This window comes from Mauremys reevesii, linkage group 11 (assembly GCF_016161935.1).
Source record: "Mauremys reevesii isolate NIE-2019 linkage group 11, ASM1616193v1, whole genome shotgun sequence".
NCBI classification, from domain to species: domain Eukaryota; kingdom Metazoa; phylum Chordata; order Testudines; family Geoemydidae; genus Mauremys; species Mauremys reevesii.
This window is the reverse complement of record NC_052633.1, coordinates 52,029,994-52,044,574: the sequence shown is the minus strand read 5'-3', so window position 1 is coordinate 52,044,574 and position 14,581 is coordinate 52,029,994. Positions and strand designations below refer to the sequence as shown.

Here is a 14,581-nt window from a genome sequence, read left to right as displayed (position 1 = left end):
AGGGCTTCAGCCTCGGGTGGGGTGGGGGGGCTTGTCACCTGAGCTGAAGCCAAAGCCTGAGGCCCACTGCCCAGGGTGGTGGGGCTTGGGCTTCGGCCCCAGCAAGTCTAACACCAGCCCTAACGACTCCATTAAAATGGGGTTGGGACCCACTTTGGGGTCCCGACCCACAGTTTGAGAACCACTGCTATATTCTATTGCCATATGCTCTGTGTTTGTTGAACAGCTGATGGCTGGGGGGTGGAGGGGTGGGGTGTTGCCACAGATTTGTTGTGACAAGTTTTGCTAGTTGCATACTCGAGAGCAAATTTAAAATACAGGCAAAGGGGTTTCCATCTTTAAGTGCTGCAAATAAACAGTGCACATCAAAGATCAGACAGGCACGCTGTCTGTGGTAGAATTACAAGATAGACTGACCCTGGTGGTCCTTTCTAAGCCTTAAATCTATGAAACATCAAAGAGTCAGCCAAAGTCAGTGTGTAAAGCATAGGAAGTGACACACACATACTGACAGAGCACTTAGGTGCTTAAGTGTTAGCTGCTCTTCTGTAGCCTTTTGTGTGTGTCAGCAGGGTTTCAATGTAGCAGGGGCTTGTAGGATTGAATTGTTTAAGCGTTGATGGTGGGAATGTTTTCAGATTATTTTTCTAGGCTTTAACATTGTTTTGCACTTAATATTACAGCACATCTAGACATTTTTGGGTTAGAGCTTGGGATTTCCTCGTGTCCATCTTATTGTTGCCTCATCTCCTCAAAGAGACTATTGCAGTACCGAAAACTGCCCAAGATTACCCTCATAGCTCATCAGAGGTGGAATATTGGCTGGACAGGCCTGATGGAGATAAACCGTTCTCTCTCCCACTGCTCCACCTAGGAACTTGGTATGCTGCCACTGTACTACTCTTAGCCCATGTGGGTTTGAGGGGCAAGGGATCTGCACTAGGATGCTTTGTGTGCTGGCACATTTAGATGCCAGTAGGTTGCTACCCAGCCCAGTTTGCTGTTTTTGATATAATCTTACCAACTTTGTCAAAGCTGTGTTGTAATTGCCAAACAACCAGATACCCTGAACTCTTACTGTGTATTCACCTGCATCCTAGCTACTAGTTTCAGTATGACATAGTAACAGGTCATGTTGTATTGCTTCTGTGCCATAACACTGATTAATTAAGAAAGTTAGTTTTCTCTCTCTCTCTCTCTCTCTCTCTCTAACTGTAAAGGAAGATATGCTCTTTCACCAGACCCAATGTATGGCACTACCCAGTTGACCAGGTGTGTTTTGTGAGGTTTTCTCTTCCAAGCAGCGGTAACTGCTGAAGGCAGGACACCAGGTGTGATGAATGTAGGATTCCTTATTTCTGGCACATCCTATATTCCATGTATGCTAAACTACTTTTTGAAAGCATTGTCATATGGCTGAGATGCTTCTGGTGATGTGAGATTCATTTGTACCAGTGACACAAGCTATCAGAGCATAAAGCTATGCAGGATAATTTAGGAAATTATGGGTTAAATACTCAAAAACCCAGTCATTTTGAACAGTTTAACAAAACATGCTGCTGTGAAGGGGTTCTGTCTTCGGATTCTGCACTGATGACCTGCAAGTAGAAAATTGTTCAGATGCTGAGGGTTTGAGATTGGTGGTGGAGATCTGAAATAGGAAATATTAAGGGGATTGTAGGTGTCCCTCTTTCCTTCTTGCCACCGCATGGTCTGGGTTGGAACTTCCAGTGTCCTCATTTCTGATGCATCTTTAAATACATAGTTGTAAATAGTTTTTAGAATTTTAGAATCTTATCATAGTTTTAAAAATTGTATTGTAGTTTATAATAGTTTTTAGTGATTAGTATAGATAGATCATGTCTTTCCGCTCCCTTCCCCCAACACACACTCAGGTACAATAGAACCTCAGAGTTACGAACATGTTGGGAATGGAGGTTGTACAAACTCTGAAATGTTTGTAATTCTGAACAAAATATTATGGTTGTTCTTTCAGAAGTTTTATAACTGAACAGTGACTTAATACAGCTTTAAAACTTTACTGTGCAGAAGAAAAATGCTGTTTTCCCTTTATTCTTTTGTAGTTTGTTTTATTAATATTAATATTATTATTATTATTATTTTATTATTATTATTTTGGTCTCTGCTGCTGCCTACTTCTGGTTCCAAATGAGGGGTGCGGTTGACTGGTCAGTTAGCGATTCTGGTGTTTGTAACTCTGAGGTTCTACTGTGCTGGACTATGCCCAGGACCCAGGGCTTTAAACTCCATTCCTTCTGCCTGTGCTCCTTTTCAGTCAGTGATGAACACCAGAGCTGCCTCTACTGCTTGGAGGAAGTTCATATCTCATCCAGGTGTAGTATCTGCAGGGGCGGCTCCGGGCACCAGCGCTCCAAGCGTGTGACTGGGGCGGTAAGCTGCGGGGGGCGCTCTGCCGGTCACTGCAAGGGCGGCAGGCAGGGTGCCTTTGGCGGCTTGTCTGCGGAGGGTCCACTGGTCCCGCGGCTTCGGTGGATCTCCTGCAGGCGTGCCTGCGGAGGGTCCACTGGTCCCGCGGCTTCAGCGGACCCTCCGTGCTTGGGGTGGCAAATTGTCTAGAGCCGTCCCTGAGTATCTGCCAGTCTTTCCCTAGCTGTACCCGAGAAGGCCAGGCACTCTGCCTCTGGGAGCACATCATGGAAGTTGCCATAAGGTCTCACTCTGACCCAGGCTGGGGGACCTCCCCGCACATTGGCCTGTAATCGCGAGGAATGCACCTCCTGGTACCAACTCCAAATCCGGGACCAGCAGTACCACCACTGTGGACCCCATGCTGGGATGTAGTTGGGAACTAAGGAAGCATACCCATAAAACTGGGAATAAGTCTTCCTGAAAAGCAAAGAAAGTGGATGCTCCTTCCACGAGTTTGAGCCACGGAGGGACCATTGACGTTGTACCACCCATACATGCTCTCATGAAGGCCATCCTGGTCAACTCCATCCTCCGCTCCAATCTCCACGAAGCCACTGATATCCCATGCCATGGGGACCACCTCAACATCCTCTGGATCCTAACTACTGGCCATATTGGACTCTGGACCTCTATTGGCCCATGGAGGGGACCAATACCCTCTCTCAGAACCAGCCTGATCTGTGAAGGAACCTTCACCTTCCTCCCCATTGAGGGCTTCTTCTAGCAGATGCTCGGATCCATTGATGGAGGAGGAACCCCTTAGCCCAGCTCTGAAGGTGCCACCGGAACCGGTGAGATTTCCCACCTGTTCCCTGATGAGGCATCCCTTTCGCCTCTGGATGACTTTAGGCAGTTCCAGAACTACTGTGCAGAGTTGCTGGGGAACTCCAAATTTCCCTAGAGGAAATCTAAGATACCCAGCATTAACTCCAGGATATCCTCCACTCCTCGGGACCAACTAGAGTTGCACTGCCATTAGTGAATGCCATTCTTGAGCCTGCCAGGACAGTATGGCACACCCCAGCCACATGCACACCTATCCCCAAAGGGGCAGAAAGATGCTACTACATTCTGGCTGAGTTTCTCTTCTCGCACCCCCTCCTTCCCAAACTCTCTGGTTGTCCAACCAGCCACTGAATGAGCCAGACAACAGCACCCTCGTGCCACTCCAGCTGACAAGAGGGCAATCATTTGAACCTTTTGGGGAGTAAGGTCTTTTTCTCAGCCAGTCTGCAGTTCAGGATTTTGAACTATCAGGCATTACTAGCCAAATAAGACTGCCTGAATTACAGCAAATTTGAGGAATTTGCTGATCAACTCCCAAAACAGGACTGGATTCATTTTCAGACACCCACCGAGTAAGGGAAGCTAGTAGCCAGAACAGCACTTTAAACAGCACAGAAGCAGCAGATACCTCTTCCAGGGCTGTGACAATAGCCATAGTTATATGTAGAGAGTCTTAGCTCCACTTTTCCAGTTTCCCTCAGGACAATGCAAAACACTATCAAAGACCTCCCCTTTGATGAATCCCATCTTTTTAATCAAAAGACAGATGATTCCCTACATACCCTCAAGGACTCTTGAGCCACCATTTGTTTGCTGGGCATCCACACTCCTGCCCCAAAGCATAAGTTCCACCACCTGCCACCCACACACTACAGGTCCCCCCAATTCTAGTCTCAGAGACCTTATGATCTACCAAGAAAGCAACAGAAGACCCAGAGATCCAAATTCCCGGGACCTCCGTCACAGGCTTCCACTTCACAGTTTCAACCTCCGACTAAGAGATATTTCTGAAACAACCTCAAGAACCACCAACCAACTTGACTGCCACCTCACAACCACAGTACCCCCCTTTGGGGGTCATTTAGCACTCTTTATTCAAGTTTGAAGTGCAATAACGATGGACAAATGAATGCTGAATGTCATCCACCATTGTTATACGATCAAATTCATCATGCTACCTCCTCCAAAACTCCCCTCCTCAGGGACCACTCTCATGACAGCATTCTCGCCCCCAAGAGGTGAATTCCTTACTACAATGGGGAGAGGTAGAACACATTCCCCTGAAATATTAGGGAATGGGAATCAATTTACTTCCTGATACCCAAGAAGAAAAGCAGATGGAGACTAATCCTGGACCTCCATCATCTCAGTTGCTTCATCCACAAACCCAAGTTTCATATTGTCATACTGGCAGCTATTATCTCATCCTTAGAAAAAAACACTTGGTTTACAGCTCTCAATATGCAGAACCCTTATTTTTACATTGATATTCACCCAGGCCACACATGTCCTGAGATTCACAGTCAGCACCCACCATTTCCAGTACAAGGTGGTCCCCTTAAGAATAACCATAGTTCCCAGAGTCTTCTCCATCATAGTGGCCTATATCAGATGTCACAAGGTCCTGGTGTTTCCATATCTCTATGGCTGGCTTCTAATTGCATGATCAGGCACGAAACCTGAGTTTCAACCTCCATGCTACTTGCCATTCTTTCATCCCTGTGAGTCAGCATCAATGTTGAGATTTGATCCTAGACCCTACATAATCTCTGGACTTTATAGGGGCCACCCTCAATTCAGTCACAGCATGGGCCTACCTACTAATGGACAGGTTCCACACATGAGAGAAACATAACTTACATCATCAGCAATCCTTATGTACCAGCCAGGACTTGCCTATACTTCCTTGGCCACTTGGCTTCATGTACATATGTGACTGCCTTCACTCAGCTCCATCTTTGCTGCCTCCAGATGTGGCTCAACACAGTTTACTCACCAAAATGTTACGCCATGGACCTCATGCTGACAGTCCCCACCAGGATACTGTCATCCTTGCAGTGGTGAATAGACCCATGTCACGTATAGAGGTGTGACGGATTTATTTTGCCAATCTGCCTGGGGCTTCAGGTGATCAGGCTGAGGCTGCAGGATCTTTAAGGGAGGAGATGAAGGAGCACACCAAGTGACTAAGTTTAAAGCTTTATTAACCAAATAACAGTGGTGAGTGCTGGTTGCACCCCATGTCATTCAGAGGAAGGAAGAAAGCATTAGTGCCTGAGCCTTAACCCATTTTCATACTTACACACACACAACCCAAGGCTGGCCAAGCCTGGGTGTAACGTAAGAAGAAAAGGGGGAAGGGTAGATGAGATTTCTGCCCTGTGAACAGGTTGTCTAAGGTCGGCTGTAAATCTCTAACTTGCTTCGGCTCTCGGGAGGGTTTTAAGGCCTGGGTTCTTCCAGGGGGCATTTTCATCCAGGGACCTTCGCCCCCCCCGTGCTCTCGGTACCAGTCCGAACCAGTCTTCCGTGGCTCCCTTAGTTTCCCCAAAACACACCGGTTTCAAGGTTGCGAGACTGTTTTTCAACTCACTGGCCTTCACAATCTTACTGGTTTTGCAACCCCCTTCAGTTCTTTCTGGCTCAGTTCTCCCTTTCTCACGGCTGGCTGGGGTTTGAGACACAGGCTTCTGGCTGTTTGGTAGCAGAGAGCTTGTTTGTGTGCGCTGGCCTTAGGCTGCAGTTTCGTTCCTTATCTTCGGGCCTAGCTGGATCATCGAGTTAACCCGTTCCTTTCTCCCTTCCGCCTCCTTTGGCCTTTTGTAACCTGCAAAGGAATCTTCCATTCCACACTCACACCTTTAACCCTTCCCATGATACTTCCCAATGCATATAATGGCATTTTCAATATACAACGCTGGTGCTTACCCAGGGGAGGGGAGAATTTTATTGTGACAGAGGTTCCATTTTCCCCCTCCTTCCCGGACAAGATGATCCCTTGTTGGCTGGGAACGCACATGGATGATTACATGATACAGGAAATGTGGTTTCTACAAGAATCAAGGATGAACATAAATATCCAGGACCTTCAAGATGTAAGGAAAGCATCTCAATCCTTTCTCCCTGTCATCTGTTCTCATCTGTTCTCATCACATTCTCATAATGTCGGACAACACCATCACTGTCTTCTACATCAAAAAAATGGAGGCACAAGATCAACTGCTCTATGCGCAGAAGCAGTCAGTCTCTGGAATTGGTGTATCACTCACCAGATCCTCTTGTGAGTGATACCTATCTTCTGGGGACACAGAATGTGCTCACGGACTCACTCAGCAGAGCTCTTGGCCACCACTCTGGGTGATGCTCTCCTACTCTTCAGGTTAGACCAAATCAACTACGCCTTCCTTCCTCTACTGCTCCTGTCTCGGGTGCTCCTCAAGATCTGACAAGACAGAGTGATGGTCATTCTGATCGCAATCTGCTTTGTATGTCAACCCACAGGTGCAGTGGGTATCATAGGCCTGGAGAGGATAAGCCTCCCCTAACCTAGGCTGTGGCCCACCCATGCTCCAGCCTCCCCATAAGCCAGTGTGGGCTCAACCTCGGCCTTGGTACTATTCCCATCCAAGCAACTGCTGCATGGTTTGTCAGCTTTTCTCTCTATCTAACTTGCAGCAATGCTCTGCTTCATTTGCTATTGATAGGACACTATTCTAAAAACTTGGACCCTCTCTCATTGATCCATCATGTGGTGTACCATCGAATTTGCTGCTTCCTTTTCTTTGCAAGGCCTATGATGTCAGTTATTAATAATCAGCTGTCCAATGGCTGTATTTACTCTACCTAAATACAATTATTATAGAAATTATATTAGAATGTAAATACATTGTAAAAGTGCTTTGCCTGATAATTATGTCATGACATTGTACATGTCCTTCTGTTTATATGTTAACTTAGTTTATGGAATGGATCAACCCTGCACCATGGCATTCAATGCAGCAGAGTGTTTGGTTTAGGTTAGGATAAGCATGTTCCAGGTTTTAGGGGTGGTGCTGATGTTTTTTCTGTTGCATTTGAATCGCTGAAATCCATTCATGACAGATAAGTAGAAAGCAGAGAATTCCAGCAGGAAGGTTCTCTTCTTTCAAAAGGCTGCTGAGCTACTTTTCTCCTGTAATAAACTTAATTGCTTCCTATGCATTTTCATGGTGATATAGAAGTCAGTTACCTGCCACTTGCTGTGTAAATTAATGCCACCAAATTTGTCAATTTACACTTAAAAATAAGATATTTACTAATTCAGTGCATTTTTTCACACTCTGAGGTAAGTCCTAGATCTGTTGCCTATGATATTTTTATTGTCTAATTATTTTATTGATTCAGTTCATATTGGGTTTTATGTTTGAAGAGGGCTTTCCCCCTGGCTCTTTTGTTAAGCTAAATTTTTTCAGGACAGTAATAATTAAGAATCTGTCAGTATATCCTTTATGTACCCCTCCCTGTTTTCAAGAATGAATACTGTAGCTCAGCCATAAAAATTTGCCCCAGGCTTGCACTTTGGTTAGAAGATCTGAACTTGGGAATGCTTTCTGGAAGATTTTACTACATATTTACACACAGCTACAAAGTCCTGCAGTAGATAGTAATTTTCTGTTGTCAATTTTTAGATAATCCACTTTAAAATAATAGGTAATAGCAAACTATCATTCCACTTTTGCTTACATGAGCAATCTCATTGATGGTGGCAGGATTGTCCATATGAGGAAGGACTGATTCCATGATTTAACATACATTTTCACATTCTGCATGGTATAATGCAGTTCTTACAATATGTACCGTTATCCTCTGTTTGGAGAGCCCACTTCCAGGTTCTAATGCATGTTTTCTTCAGGAGCCTAATAGGAAATGCATATGCTAAAACATAGAAATTGGGGCTATCATTAGCAGAAATGAGATAAAGGAGCAGCTGAGTAGAAGTGGAGGCCAAATAGTCACTTAAAATTTTTAATATTTTTTTCAGATTGTAGGGCCAATAGCTAGCAAGTCCATGACATTGAGCACAGTGTGCATACCAGAACTTGTTTGCAAAGAAAGAAGAGAGAAATTTCAAAACTGCTACCCTGCAGCACAGTCTGAATCATTATCTCCTCCTGGGAACAGCCAACCGTAGAGTAATGGTGACATCTTGGATACTTGAAAATGGCTGTTCTTATTTTCACATAAAAAGTATGATAGAAAAACTTGCAAAAATCATTTATTATTTAACCCAATGGAAAATAAATTGAAGATGTCTTGTAATGCACAAACATTTACACGAAAAAAGTAGTCCTGGAAGATGTATAGCAGAATTGCCAATCCCAAGGGCTCAAAAATTGAGTCAGGTCCACAAAACCATGAGACGCACTTAAAATTAATGAGATTTAAAAACTGTGTGGTTCCTTTTTATTTGCCTTCTGATTTCTGAGCCTTTCCGATTCATGTTTTTTCAGCTTTTCTTCATGACCATGCTGGGGGGGGAGGGAGCTAGAAACTTGAAAAGAAATGCCAAATCTCTTAAGACTCGCAATACGATTGAGAGCTGGTAACAACTGTTGTCCAAATACATTTATAGGCATGCCTGGCATGACATTTTAGGGTGTACATGTAAATGTGATGGCCCTTCCACTAAGCTTGAAGGCCTCTTCAGGAAAGGTGTAAGGAGATCTGCTTCTCTCTGGAAAAATTCCCCAAAGCAGAAGGTTTCAGAGTAGCAGCCGTGTTAGTCTGTATCCGCAAAAAGAACAGGAGTACTTGTGGCACCTTAAAGACTAACAAATTTATTTTAGCATGAGCTTTCGTGAGCTACAGCTCACTTCTTCGGATGCATAGAATGGAACATACAGACAGGAGATATTTATACATACAGAGAACATGAAAAGGTGGAAGTATGCATAACAACAGGAAAAGTCTAATCAATTGAGATGAGCTATCATCAGCAGGAGGAAAAAAACTTTTTGAAGTGATAATTAAGATGGCCCATAGAAGGTGTGAGGAGAACTTAACATAGGGAAATAGATTCAATTAGTGTAATGACCCAACCATTCCCAGTCTCTGTTTAGGCCAGTGTTAATTGTATCTAATTTGCATATTAATTCGAGTTCAGCAGTTTCTCTTTGGAGTCTGTTTTTGAAGTTTTTTTGTTGTAAAACTGCCACCTTCAAGTCTGTCACTGAGTGGTTAGAGAGGTTGAAGTGTTCTCCCACTGGTTTTTGAATGTTATGATTCCTGATGTCAGATTTGTGTTCATTTATTCTTTTGCGTAGAGACTGTCCGGTTTGGCCAATGTACATGGCAGAGGGGCATTGCTAGCACATGATGGCATATATCACGTTGGTAGATGTGCAGGTGTACGAGCCCCTGATGGCGTGTTTGATGTGATTAGGTCCTATGATGGTGTCACTTGAATGGATATGTGGACAGAGCTGGCATCGGGCTTTGTTGCAAGGATAGGTTCCTGGGTTAGTGTTTATGTTGTATGGTGTGCGGTTGCTGGTGAGTATTTGCTTCAGGTTGGGAGGCTGTCTATAAGCGAGGACTGGCCTGTCTCCCAAGATCTGTGAGAGTGAGGGATCATCTTTAAGGATAGGTTGTAAATCTTTGATGATGCGCTGGAGAGGTTTTAGTTGGGGGCTGTAGGTGATGGCTAGTGGCGTTCTGTTATTTTCTTTTTTAGGCCTGTCCTGTAGTAGGTGGCTTCTGGGTACTCTTCTGGCTCTGTCAATCTGTTTTTTCACTTCAGCAGGTGGGTATTGTAGTTTTAAGAATGCTTGATAGAGATCTTGTAGGTGTTTATCTCTGTCTGAGGGATTGGAGCAAATACGGTTGTATCTTAGAGCTTGGCTGTAGACAATGGATCGTGTGGTGTGTCTGGGATGGAAGCTGGAGGCATGTAAGTAAGTATAGCGGTCAGTGGGTTTCCGGTATAGGGTGGTATTTATGTGACCATCGTTTATTAGCACAGTAGTGTCTAGGAAAGCAGAAGGTGAATACTCCTAACATTAATTGCTTTTGAATGCAGATTAAGGACTTTGTCATGGTTTTTATTTATTTTGAATGTGGTGGTTAAAGCAACATGGATCATGGGTGATTGGTTCTGGAAATGACCTGTAGAATCATCTAGTCTGTTCCCCCAAATAAGCCCACTTGCTACAGTGCAGGATTGTCCTCTACGCTATTTCTACAAATGTTTTATCTAATCTGCTCATGTGGAGCTTTTGTATATAAGCATGTATGTCTCTTCCTCTAGTCAGTGAGCAGATCTATTCATTCTCATTCTATTAAACCCTGTATTTCCCTTTCACTGATCTGAGGCTGGAATATAGATTTTAAACATAAGATACTTATCATGGTGCGATCATTAGGCAATACCCTGGATTTTGGTGCGACCCATCTGCCTTCCAGCAAGTAGCTAATGTGTGAATTTGAATTGGTGACCTAGAGGTAAAAGGATCCATGTCTCATTGCCAATCCCTCAAGCTACACAGTTATCTTTTTTTTTAATGCTTTAAAATTATCCAAGAATCTTATATGCAGTGTTAAATCCCTACGGATCAGGTCCCTAAGTTTATTTTTTCTAATGAAAATTGGCTGGAATACTGATTTCCAGATTTAAAGGAAAGACCATTTCAGGAGATCCGTCTTCCATAGTCTTATTTTCTTAGATGTAAATTAATCTGAATGAATCAATGAAAGTCTTACTCCCTTGTTTCCTGGCAGTCCCTCTCTTCACATGTACTGTATTATTCTTTGTGAACAATGAAGAGAATATGTGTCGTCTGTTTTTTGGAGGTTGTAAAACTCTCTTGATATGGGAGTATCACCAAAGACACCATGTACAAGGAATAGCTCTTGCATTCAGAGACCCCAGTATATTGCTTACCAATGTTTTTCTTTTGCCTTTATGTCCGACTTATTCTATTGATAATTTGATAGTACCATATCTTCCTAAAATACATCCAAGGTCATTCAAAGAATTTGTGCAAGGTTTTGGGTATCGTTATGAAAAGCAAACGGTAGCTTTGATTGTGAATAGTTTGAATGAGAGTTTCCGCACACAAAAGGAATAGGATTTCCTTCCCCCTCCAGTGAATTACCTCCTGTTTAGAGTGGAATAGCAGTAAGGTAAGTTTTCATCTGTGTTCATGTACAGAGGTAGCATTTTGAAATGGTGTCTTATAGTTTTTGGACCTGGTGTACATGCTTATAATGAAGAGAGTAAGAAGGAGCAGCAGGAATAAAGCATTTATTCACTCTTTTATACTGAATTGTGCACCCGTTTTGAAACACACCCAGTGTGTAAGTGTTTGTGTGCATAGATTACATATGAAGTTGTGTCTTAACTTGCAGGTAAAATTTATCTTTAAGTAGTGAAATGATTTGCTTGTTCCAATGCGTATGTGATGCTGCGCCATGCATGTTGGAGAGGTGGGGTTGTGATGCCATGTTTTAGTGAGGAGTCTTTCAGCTAAGTAAAAAGGGTAGTTTGAGCATCTGCATCCTGACTTTTTAACCAGTTCTTTCATTGTCCCCTGATAACCAGTTTGTAAGTCTGTGATATTACATCAGAAATTCATCATTAATCTGAAAGTATGGGATTTCACAAGCATGAACTGGTATCCCATCTTAAAATAAACAGTCAGTCCAAAATCACCCAAAGGGATGGAGAGCTCATTGTTTCCCATCACTTAAGAGAATATTTTTTTTTACTGGTGGTGGTTTTCTTTTTAGTAAGGACATAAGAACAGTCATACTGGGTCAGACCAGTGGTCCATCTAGCCCAGTATCCTGTCTTGACAGAGGCCAATGCCAGATGCTTCAGAGGGAATGAATGGAACAGGGCAGTTTCCAATGGTCCACCCCTATTGTCCTGTCAGAGCTTCTGGCAACCAGAGGTTTAGGGACACATGGAGAATGGGGTTGCATCCCTCATGATCTTGGCTAATAACCTCTAATGGACCTATCCTCCATGAATTTATCTAATTCTTTTTTTGAACCCAGTTATACTTTTGGCCTTCACAACATCCTGTGGCAACAGGTTCCAGAGGTTGACTGTCCATTGTGTGAAGAAATACTTCCTTTTGTTTTAAATCTGCTACCTATTATGTTCAATGGTTCTTGTGTTATGTGAAGCAATAAATAACACTTCCTTATTCACTTTCTCCACACCATTCATGATTTTATAGACCTCAGTCATATCCCCCCCTAGTCGTCTCTTTCCTAAGATGAACAGTCCTCATCTTTTTAATCTTTCTTTGTATGGAAGCTATCATTTTTATTACCCTTCTCTGCACCTTTTCCAATTCAAACATATCTTTTTTGAGATCGGGCAACCAGAACTGCATGCGTATTCAGGGTGGGGCATACCATGAGTTTTATAGTGGCAATATGATATTTTCTGTCCTTATTATCTATCCCTTTCTTAATGGTTGCTAACATTGTTAGCTTTTTTGACTGCTGCTGCACATTGAACAAATGTTTTCAGAGAACTGTCTGTGATGACTCCAAGATCTTTCTTGACTGGTAACAGTTAATTTAGACCCCATAGCTTTGTATGTATAGTTGGGAGTATTTTTCCAACGTGCATCACTTTGCATTTATCAGCACTGAATTTCATCTGCTATGTTGTTGCCCAGTCACCCGTTTTGTGAGATCCCTTTGTAACTTTTCACAGTCAGCTTTGGACTTAACTGTCTTAAGTAATTTTGTATCATCTGGCACCTCGCTGTTCACCCTGTTTTCTAGATCTTTTATGAATTTGTTGAACAGCACAGGTCCAAGTACAGATTCTTGGAGGACCCAGCTATTTACCTCTCTCCATTCTGAAAACTGACCATTTATTCCTACCCTTCATTTCCTATTTTTTAACCAGTTACTGATGTATGAGAGGACTTTCCCTCTTATCCCATGACTGCTTAGTTTGCTTAAGAGCCTTTGGTGAGGGACCCTGTCCAAGGCTTTCTGGGTGGCATTATTGTAATTTATCATTTGAATTGCTTCAGCAACTCAAAGCCCCCATTGGATAGGGCCTTATTGTACTATAAAATAATACATACACCAAGGAGAAAAGCAATTCCTACCCCAAAGGAGCTTACATTAAAAAGCAGTTAGCATTTAATACCCGTAGTTTGGTAAATTTACCAATGTATCTGCAGTATTTCTTGTGTTAACCAACTTAGTAAAATATCATGCAGCAAATGCTGTTTGTTAATGTCACTCACCGTATATTGATTGACACTGTAAAGATAAGTTGTTTGCTGATGTAAAGCGCTCCACAGAGGAAGCCTTTTACAGTGCAGAAGAACAAGTAGTTTTAGCGGTCCTACAAAACCCAGGAGCTATGCTAAATATTCTTGAGCACCATCTACTGGCACCTTATTTATTAACTATTTACATATATACAAATGTACAGCAGTCTCTTAACAGCGGTCATCCTAGGTGATTTGAACTCAGGAATTCCAGGATGTACTCAGTGAACTAGCCCTGTGGAACAAAAGAAAAGCGAGGGTAGTGGGGAAACCCTGCTGTAATTTAGCTGCAGTACAATGGGTTGGTAAAATGGTTCGGAAATGTCAAAAGCTAACGCTCCTGGAGTGTGTCTGCCTTTTACTTTTAGAAAGTGGGTGTTTAGGAATCTTAACATTCTGTGAGCATTTGACTCACTCTTGGTCTTAGAGGATTTGACAGACATTTACTGATAAATAAAATATGTACAGTGCAAATCTTCAGAGAACCTTTGTCTGACAGAAACATTAATATACATTATTTAATCTTCAGTGAATTGAGGTGAAACTGCTGTTTGCAAGAATAAAAGCCAACAACTAAGAGAAATGGAAAGACTTACTGCCTGTTTTGCAGTAACTGAACACAACTATCTAAGGAAAGTTGGAGGAAGTGGAAAGACTTGATTAAAAACAAATCACTGTTATATCTTTTATGACTTAGTTTGAATTCAAGCTAACCTATAACTCACTGTATTCTCTTGTACACCTAATGCTCTTATGGCTTATGTAAAAGGATGCCTGGTACTGACAATAGTTCTATTTACCTTTTAATAAAAAATAGAAATTAAAACTAGGGGAGGTATTGCATTCTCTTTAGTTTCTAAGTATAAGAAATGCCAGATTTTTGCTAAACTTCACTAGTTGTTCTTGCCCTTTGCTCCAGGAAGCCATATAGTAGCAGACTCTGTTACACACCATTACACTTGCAAAACCAACTTGATGAATGAAGTTGCTGGTGGTAGGCAATAATTAATTAGAAGTATTCAAAGCAGTCAGCTTTTTGTTTTCTGCAGTTTAAACAGTCC

The 14,581-nt window shown here is 42.6% G+C and overlaps 1 protein-coding gene across 7 annotated transcripts in view; it reads left to right on the top strand.

Annotated features, from left to right (window-relative positions):
- LYPD6B (LY6/PLAUR domain containing 6B) overlaps positions 1-14,581 on the top strand; it is a 178,340-nt gene that overhangs the window by 66,181 nt on the left and 97,578 nt on the right. The gene's annotated exons all lie outside the window — the stretch shown is intronic.